This window comes from Lagopus leucura, unplaced genomic scaffold (genome assembly GCF_019238085.1).
Source record: "Lagopus leucura isolate 7727_CA_CO unplaced genomic scaffold, USGS_WTPT01 Super-Scaffold_100073, whole genome shotgun sequence".
NCBI lineage: Eukaryota > Metazoa > Chordata > Aves > Galliformes > Phasianidae > Lagopus > Lagopus leucura.
In genome coordinates, this window is record NW_024962314.1 from 632,415 (window position 1) to 642,611 (window position 10,197).

Consider the following 10,197-nt stretch of genomic DNA (forward strand, 5'->3'; position numbering starts at 1 on the left):
GGGTGGAAGGGAGGGGGCGGGGGGGCACGAAGCCAGAACGCGAGAGAAAAAGAGTCCGCCCCGGGCTGGGCGGGGGGAGGGGGCGGCGGCCGCCCCGCCCCGTCACGCGCCTTTGTGAGGGGGCGCCGGGCCGGGGTCGTCGTGGGGAGGGGGGCGACGCGGCCCGGGGCCGGCCGAGCTCTGAGCCGCTCCGGCCCCCTCGGCCCCGCTTCCTTCCCAGGCGCGGAACGAGCCGAGCCGCGCGCTCCGAGCGTTGGCCCCGCGCCTTTGTGCGCGCCCCGCGGCCCTCCTGCCCCGCTCCGCTCCCCCCGGCACCGCCGGTTCAGGGAGCGCCCGCGGCCCCGTGCCGCCGCCCCGGACGGCCGCCGGAGCAGCTGCTCGGTGCGGCGCCCCCCGCGCGGAGCCGCTCTCAGCGGGAAAGTCGAGGGGGGTCCCCGGCCGTCGGGCCGCGCGGCGCCGTGAGGGGCGCTGGGCCCGCTGTGTTTACATGCGCGGAGGGATCCGCACAGCTGACGGCCGCCGCTGCCGGCGCTTCTTTTTTTAAAGAGCCTCTCCGCCGCCTCCCGTTGGCTGCGCCGCGGACGCGTCACCGGGGGGCGGGGCCCGAGCGCGCCGCGCGGCCGCATTGTCTGCGCCCGAGGCCGGGCGGCCGCCGCCGGAGTCAGGCGGCATCGTTACGGCGTCGTTGCGGTTCCGTTTGCGGTCCCGCGCGGCGCTCCCGTGGTAAAACTGTTCCGCTTCGCAGGCGGAACGCCGCGCGGACCGGTCCCGCCGTCCTCCCGAGCGGCGCAGGCCGACTCAGCGGCGAGACGGGCCGGGGGCTCCGCGACCGCGACGGAACGCGACGTCGGACGGGGACGCGCCCTGAGGCCCGGCGCCGCCCCCCCGCGACGCGGATGGAGGCCCGGCCCCGCCGCGGCTGCAGCGCCGCACGTAGCGCACGTGCGTGCCGGCCCCGCCCCCCCTCCCGTCCGCGCTCCCCGCACGGCGGTGCGGCTCCGCCTCGCTGCCGTTGGTGCCGCTGCCGCCCCGCGCGGCTCCGCCCCGTTCTCGCACGCACGGGTCGCGTCCCGCCCGCTCCGGGGCCCCGTCGAGGCTCCGGGCGCGGTACCCACGCCGACCCCCTCTCCTCCGCTGCCCGTCCGCCATGTTCGGAGCGCGGCCCTTTCCTGCGGCTCTGCTCGGCCGCAGGCACGAAAGACCCCTTTTGTTAAGCAGAACCGCGCTCGTGGCCTTAACGAAACACCGACTGCCGGCCAAAGCTTCCTCCCCTCGAGTAAAACCCACGCGGTGCTACCGAAAGCCTCGCGTTACTGCGGAAAGCTCCCCTGCTGCTCTCGATGGGGCGCACGCGTGGTGGAAGGAGATGCCGGAGCAGTTTAATGGTCCCGGCGCCAAAACCCTCTGCAAACAGCGCCTGAACTTTCACCACGTCAGGTTCCCATCCCTCCGTTGTTCCCATAACGCAGGCATTTAATTCATTGAATTGTTTACGGGAAGGAGGAAGTCATAAACTACCCCAACTTCTGCTCCCTGTTTGCGTAAGAAGCTTCCCCAGGTCGAGCCGAACACTTCTCAGCGAAGAACCGAAATGGAAACCGAGTTTAAAGAGTGCATTGAAGAGGCAGGGGGGGCTCAGCTGCAGCCCCCGGCGCTGGGGCTCACCCAGCAGGCAGGCAGGGCCAGCAGACACCTGCAGCACAGATGATGGGCTGAGCTCCTCCCGAAGCATTCTGCTGGCGGAGATGAGCTCAGCCGGCACCGCGCCCTGGCCTCGCCCCGAGGAGCCGCCTGGGCTCAGCTCCGAGCTGACGGCAGCAGCCCCGGCTCAGGGGGGTCCCGCGCGCTGCCCGCTGCTGCTGTACGGCCGCTGTGCCACCGTTGTACCTGCAGCTGGGAGCAGAAGCGGCAAACAGGAGTCTCAACCTATTTACGTAAAGTACAGCACAGCTGTTTTGTGCTCTCATTTTTACACCGAGGGAATCTCCAGCAGCAGTCACCTCATACAGCAGGGAGAAAACTGAACTGCTTCCTCACCTTCAGAACAGCTGCTCTGTTCCACACCCAGAACTCAAGGGTCCCCAGCGGGGAGAAGAAAGCTTTGAGCAACACGACTTCTGTGGCCGTGCCAAGGTCAAGGATGGTGAAACATTCCTGCATGTCAGAAGGCACCAAAGCCCCGTTGGGGATGGGCCCCCAGGGCTCCTTCCATCAGAGCCATGGTTAGAAGGGCCGTGTTTAGAAGCACCATTTCTGCTAATAGAATCAGGTGCAAAGTCTCCTATGGGAAAAATACAATGCATACAATGCAGGTGCTTTACAGTGGAAGTTATTACAGGGGAAGACAAAAGCACTGCAAAGATCTTAAGGTGATCAGAGCAGAGAGGAAAGTTAAAATGACCCCCAAAATAACATGATTGCCCTTGGAGGGAAGGTGAGGGGTCCAGGTCTGTATCCCCACAGGCATCTCATCATCCCTGTGTGCTGCACAACACAAAGTGCTCTGCTGTACTCAGCGGGTTGGTGGCACAGCACTGCCTGACTTCAGAATCATCTGCCCTGGATTCTGATAAAGCAGCACACCTTACAGAAGGAAAGGCAGATTCCTCCCAGTTGAAATGAGAGTGCATGCCTTCCTGAAGGGTTTGGTAGCCCTGTTTGCTTCCAAGGATGTGCTGCTATAGAACTGAACGGTACAGCAAGAAGGGGCAAACAAGAACAGGAGCTGCTGGCAAGAAGCAGGAGCTCAGCCAGAGGAAGGCATCCGGAGTGCCAGCAGCCTCAGCTGCATCCCAGAGCACAGAGCTCCAAGTGCAGCCTGGGCCCTGGGACAACGGGAGCACCGGGAACTGAGGTGAGCTCTAGGAAAGATGGGAGCCCAGGGCTCCGAGCAGACAAGATACCTGCAGCTCTGGGCACTGAGAAACCTGAACTGCTCCCAGAGACTCAGAAATCACGACAGGATGCTGACATCACAGGAACTGCGCTGCGGGGTCACCAAGCAGCAGGCTGGGACAGAGCCGTATGAATCCAAGGCAGTGTCACACTGCGGTGTCCAGAGAGGCTCCGTACCACATATGAGCCTATAATCAGCTTTTGGCCTTAAGTCACAGATAAGCGAACTCCACTGAAGCCAAAGCACTCCTTTCAACAGCAGATTTCTGTCCTGTTAAAATACACATTCACAGCACAAGGCGGGGAGGGAAACATGCTGAGCCTTTCAGCTCTTTAACAAAATAGATTCCTGGGAACAAACAGATTTAGTAAGCAGAATGTATGACAGATCAAACCAAACCAGTTCACCTGGGCAAACCAGCCACGCGTATGAGCCTGCAAAGCAGTCTGAATTTCACCACCAAGGCTAGGAAAGGGTTTTACATTTTCCAGACAGCCAGCTGCTCTGAGATACTGATGCACATCAGCCTTGGAGTAAAACATTCAGTGTTAAGCGACCCCAGTCTCGGGATCCTGGTTAGGAATATGGAGGGATCTGCTGAGAAATCCTGGACATTTCATTAACACAGCTTGCAGATGTTGCACTGACTCCTGCTGTGGTGCCAGGGATGCAGACTACTTGGCTTGTTTTGCCTTGGCTGATTTGAGTCCCAACAGCAGCATTTTCAATGGATAGCAATTGGGAACTTTGCTAGCAGCTTCTGCTACAAGAGGGGAGAAGCAGCAGTTTCAATACCTCAATACTTGGTGCTTTTTCCCCCAGAAGCTGTGCTCCAAACCCCTGCCCTGCTGTGTGCTGGCTGACAACATGCAGGCTTCACATCTGCGGTGCCTGCCGCGCTCGGGGAAGCCTAACAAGCCCCACAAGCTCTTAACTCTTCAGGCTGCAGGCTGAACGTGTCAGCTACAGGAAACCACGCGGAGGGGCCGCGCCGAAGGGGCAGGCAGGAAATCTGAGCCCCGTCTGTGGGCTGCGCCGAGCCGAGCGAGGACGGAAGTCCCCCAGCTGCACTGAGCTCCGGGCCGGACTGCGTCAGCAGCAGGTAAAGGCAGATGGGGAGCAGCTGGGATGCTCAGGTATGGGAAGCCCTTCACAGTTGTGCAACTCCCCTCAGCATTACTTTCATTAATGAAGTTTCCAAAGTCTCATACCCTCTCATTAGCTGCCATTAAAGGCTGAAGAGTCTTACTCCAAATCCAGGGCCAGACTACCGTAGGCACAAGGATAAGCAAAGCAGCGCCGTAGGAAGCGCGGCAGAGGCAGAGCTGAGCTTCACACGCCTCCCTTCATCTCCAGCAGCTGCTGACTCACCCAAATTACAGCTGTACCTGCTTGCTAACAGCACAGCCTGCTCCAGGCAGGACGTGCCGAGGGTGGGAAGCTTCTGGGTAAGTGTGGAGGCTGATGAGGAGCAGCCACCCGTGGAGCACTTGGAGAGCCGGCGAGGGTGAGGCCCAGCTCATTATCTTAAGGGTAGTTCTAAAGTAGGTCAGAGTAATCTAACCCTAAAATCCCCTCTTTGCAGCTTCTTTGCATCGGCTGTGAAGGGAGCCATGGGGGACAAGCTCAGGTCTGGACCTCAGCGTCGAGGAAAGCGACTGAGCCACGCAGCCCCTGCAGCACAGTGGGCTGAATGGAAAAACACAGCTTGCCGTGATGCTCAGAGCTACAAAGCACATCTTTCTTAAAAAGGAAAGGGTAACTGCAGTGAAACAAAGCTCCATCGCAACCGTTCCCCCGAGTATCTGAACTCAGCTGTGGTTTCTGCATGGGTTGAGTGGAAACAGCAATAAAAAACCCACTGAGGAGCCCGTGCCTCCTGCCAGCCGTGCAGAGCCCACTATCACAGAGCACAGGCACGTTGCTGCGCCCCAGATAAACCCACTGCCCTCTGCTCAGTGACACTGCACAGGCCCAGGCAAGGAGAGAAGCCGATCTGGTAATAAACATTAATTAAAGCTTACAGCAGAGAAACGATGACGAACTACTAGTTGGGTTCCAAAAGGCAGATGTGCACAATCATTTAAGCCCTCATCAGTCACTAAAAAACACTAAAAATGAGTCTAAGAGCAGACAGACGAGTAGTCAGAATGAGATTGGGTTCCAAGCCACCATTATTCACAGATGGAGAGCCCTGGAAATATCACTTACAAAGAGGGCATAAGCATGGAGCAATGGCTGCAGATTGCTCAGATATGTTGGAGGATGTGTAAGAGCTGCATGAATTAAAGCAGAGGAAAATATTTCAGATAGTATTGCTGATAACACCGATGACATATGAAGTGACCAAGGTAGCAAGAAACCACATGAATCACAACCAGGCAGAATGATGCAGAATCTGGTAGATGGCATGTAGGCTTAGAGGCAGCTGGTGAGCCAGAAGGCATCTGAAGGAGAAAGGACGTGATTAAGCAACCTGGCAATGGAAAGAATTTAATAAACTCCTGAAATAAACACAAATCAGACCCTTCAGAACGCACTGCATTTGGAGGGCTTTTCAAACGGCTTTTCCAAAAATCTGGACTGCTCTGGCAGGCCTGGCTTCCCACATCCATCTCCACAACCCTGAGCGCCTGGCAGCTGATACAAAGCTTCCAGAACAGAGCATCTTTTGCAAGGGAGTGCAGGACTGGACAAGAAAATCAGCTGCCAGCGGCAACAAGCAGAACTGTAAGGCTTGCTCCTGATCTGCCAGCACCTGCAGTGGCCCAAACATGGCAGTGTTGGCTCTTGGGAGCTTCAGAAGCATTCTGCAATAGGCACACGTGAGTATTTAATGCAGCTGATCAAAAATAAACAAGGTCTAAATCAACGTGCAGACAAGCTGTCCCTCTCAGCATTAGCAAGCAAATTTAATACACAGACACACTCAGTAGACACCAAATAGTTGTAGGCACTGCAGATAATGAAGGCAGCGCACATATGCTGCAATAGACAAAGCTGGAACTTAAACACACTGTTGATATCTGTAACAGCAGTGAACAAGTAAAGAAACAGCCGGAATTTGAAAACAGGAAGATAAACACTAAAAAGCAAAAAGAATAACACAAGAAACAGAAGTACTTTGTGTAGAAGGGCCGGGAACCATTGCCTGAATGGTGAGATGATCCAAGGATGAGGCAGCCCTCCACTGCTGGGTGCCATATGTGCTGGCTGCAAGGCATTCACACTTCCCAAAAGTATCTGTGGACAACAGCAGGAATGGTTCTATAATGCACTGAGACGTGACTGGGACACCTCCACTGATGTGTGCACATGCTTCTGCCTCCATTTACGTTGTGAAGATCAAAGACAGAAACCATTTTGCCCCAGTCAGCACCAGTAGTAGAGGCTCAGCTCAGCTGCAGCTGCCCCATGGCACCCCAAGCTTCCCTCCTGCCCACTGTGGCACTCAGGTGACCCTGTGCTGAGCCACCAGAGCTCATGAAACTGAGAGAGAGCTTTGTCCTTCTTCCTGCCCCAAGGATGGATTAATTTTCTTATCTACTTAACACAAAAACAGCGTCAGAGCAGCATGAGCACAGAGGCGAGACCGCCTGGTGACAGGAGTGCCAGGGAGATGGGATGCAGCAGTTAGCAGTTCAGGCTGTCCCACAACAGCAGGCACAGACATTCAGACAGCACTGAAAGCAACTCCGTATGCAACACAGCTCTGACAGTGCAGAACTGCATGAAATCAGCCCCAGAGCTGCTGGAGGAACAATGGCATTACAGAAGTGTTTCAGCATCTTTCAAACGCTGCCTTCCTGCAGCGCTCACCCACAGCAGGTTCTGCAAACCGCTTTGAAATAACCAAAAAGCCACAGACCCTCGGTGCTGCCAAACGAAAAGCAGCCCCTGCAAGTGGCGATGGCACAAGGCTGCAGTGCGTGTGAGAGCTGCAGCCATAGAGCTCTGACAGAAATGACAGGGAGATGCCTGAGGTCTTGGCAGCCTTCAGGAACACGGCTTGGAATTCACTCCCACCACAAAGCATCGCAGTGTGCACCTACAGCAGCCACCACTGAGAAAGCAGTCTGAATAAACATTGACAGCAGCCTTGTGGAGGCCTCTGTCTCACAGGAACAAAGCAGTGACAAGAAAGGTGCAGTGAGCACAGGTGGGTGGAGTTTGAGATGCTTTGGCAAAGGATTGATCTGGACTCAACACCTTCAGGAGGCACGGACTGCAGAAATCATCTGCATCGCTCCAGGATGCACCTGGAACAGAGGGAAGTTGTCTGTTCTGTTCCCTAACCCTGTAAAAGAACCCTCGACACCCAGCCCTTACTACAGATACCTCAGGTCTAATAAATGGACAAATGAATCTAACCCACCAAACAAGGCACAGGAATTTGGCAGTTCTGAACTGCCCGGGTACCTCATTCACCCACCTCTGTTTGATGAACTGCTGACTAGCAAAGCTCAGCAATGGGTTTCCAAGCAGCAATATGCAGGGAACAGCAACAGCGCTGCTCCATTTCAGCCCTGCTCCTGGCTGCAGGCTCAGTTACCCTTCCTCTGTACCTTCCAAGCTCTGGTCACACACAGCTCCGATACAAGACACAGTATCTCTATCTTTAATAGACTTCTTCCTAAGCTTCTAAGACTTGGAAAAGAAATATGAACTCAACATCAAAGACATTGAGGAAAAAAAAAAAAAACACTTATGAATTTTTAGGTTTACACAAAACTTCAGCAATAAAGTGAAAACTGCCCTGTTTAGAGGATCTCTGCACTGTAACTGCGCACAACTGAAGTTCTGCCTTTGTGAAGCATGCCCTATGTAAGAGAAAACATGACCTTGTACAAAGGCACAAGTCCAGGCTTCTGTAGTTAGCAGCACTGCAGTTCAGATGGCAAGATCTGTCTGCTGCTGTTTGTGCAGGCTTGGCTGAAAATGGCAGCGTTGAATGGCTGCTCCTTGCTCACCTTGCGCTGCCCAGGGATAAGCAGCACTGCAGCAGAGGGCTCAGCAAGGCTGAAGGCTGCAGGCCTGGGACAAGGCGACTCAACGACCTACAAGTGCACGGCAGCAAAGCAGTGAACTGACACTGCTGCTCCCCCAGCTCTGCCAGTCATTCCAGATTTTCTGCAATAAACTCAACTGCCATGGAGGTGTTGTTCTGCGACTCCCCTTGCTGACACACAGCAGCAAAGGCACGAGGTGAATCAGAGAATCCTTAATACCGAGTCCATCCACACAGATAGCGCTCACTTATTGCCTCACTCAGAGGCAGTGGGTGGAAATGAAGTTGTTGCCCTGCATTTCCCTGCAATGGCACCAGAAGCAGCTTGGGACAGACCTCCCGCCACAACCAGCCATGCACAGCCGGCTCACCAAGGTGCCTGCTCACTTCCTCCTCCTCCTCTCCGTGAGTCAGCGTTGCCCTATCAGGTCATGGCCACTGACTGCCAATCTCAGCACTGGAGGAAAGCTGTGTCACCACAGGTAAAGGTATATTTAGCTCCCACCAGGTAATGCCTGCTCCGACAGGCACACAGCTCCTTCTGAGCACAAGTAGGGGATGCTTCTTATCTAGTGAGGCGCATTCAGCAGCATCTCCCTGCTGTAATCTCTGCTTTACGTCTGATCTTCACTCGCTGCAAGTTATGACTACACTGAGGGTTAAGTGCTCACCAGTTAATGCAGTGTGTTTCTCAACACTGCTACCAAGCAAAGCAGCACATGACACAGCCTGGATGCACGGTGCTTGCAGCATGAGCCCAGTGGTGAACAGGTGACAAAGCATCCCCTGTTCAACCTATCAGTGGCAGCTTATCATTTTTCTACTTCTATTAAAACAGCACACGCTGTGAAAGCAGAATGCATTCAGACCCAATGCGCACAGTGAGTGAGATGCCCCGGCTGGATCCAGGTTCTCAGAGAACTCAGACTCCACTTGCTGAACCCTCACAGCATGCTGTGCAGCGCTGCGTCCTGCAGCAGCTCATCCATGGCTGTGTGCTGCACAGGGAACACTGGCACACTGCAAGGCAGCTCCCATCACGAGAGGAGCGGTGTCCTAAGAAAGGGAATCCTGGCGTACAGTAAAGCAATGAACTGCAGCAGCAGAAGGCTGCAGGCAGGCCTCACAAAACCAAAAGAATCCCAGATAGGAAGATGATAAATCACTGCTGAAAGCCCGCGCTGAAGGTCAGTTCAGGAAAGCACTGCTTGCACCCCAGCACACAGGTTCTAAGGACAGACATGGCGCTGGCACCAGCAATCACAGGGCCTTCACAACCTGAGTCTGAGCTCCTAAGCCAAAGCCCTCAAACCTGTAAGGCATGCAGCAGCCTCCTCAAGCACTGCTCACGGCATTGTCACATTAGAAGTCTGAATACATGCAAGGAAATGAAGTCTATCTGACTTGCAATGAGTGCATCTGCCTCCTGGGCTACATCTAGCACATTTACTTAATTAGCTAATCAACAGGAAAATAAGTTGTCAAGAGGACTCTGAATACTCTACAGTTGGTCAGTGTCTTTCCCTGATCTCTGTTTCATTCTGTGAGTCCACGTCAGACACTGCAGCATTATTTGGGTACCGTAGGTTTCCTTACACAGAATGTAAGGCGTTTTTCTTACCACAGCCCAGACTCCTGCCAAGCAGGTATAACTCACCTTCATCAGCTAAACCAGGCTCCAGGCTTAGCCTAAATCATATTCATTAAGTCAGAAGGAAAACAAGTAAGGTTGAAATAGGACTGGGAGTTATTTTCCACTCAAATCCAGTCTCTTACAGACTGTGGCATCGTGTGAACATCAATATTCAAGCACCATGACATATTTGACTATTCTCCCTTTACAACTTCCGTGGGAGAGATTTAATAAGCACCCATCTAAGGCAGAAATGGAAATAGGTTATTTGGGGATCACTGTGCTTTGTGTTCCCAAGCCTCCACCCAGAGCACACAGAATGTTTCAGAGGTATTCACATCTGCAGATAACTGCATCAGCCAAATCCTGCCATTACACCGGACACACAAGTTACAGTCCTTCCTTCTGCCTTCCACATGAAGCTAAACCAACAAACTTATCGTTTCTGCAAAATAATCACTTTTAGGGAAAAGTGCTGATTGACCCCAACAGCTAACTGAGGTTCTGCTGCAGACTGAAGGTGCTGTGCAGACAGCAGGCAGGCAGGGACTGCAGGAGGACAAAGCAGCAGGGCAACCACAGGGCCCAGAGCTCCCCCTGCTTCTGCACACCAGAACATCATCTCCCTTTCCTGCTTGCTCTCTCAATTACTCACAAACA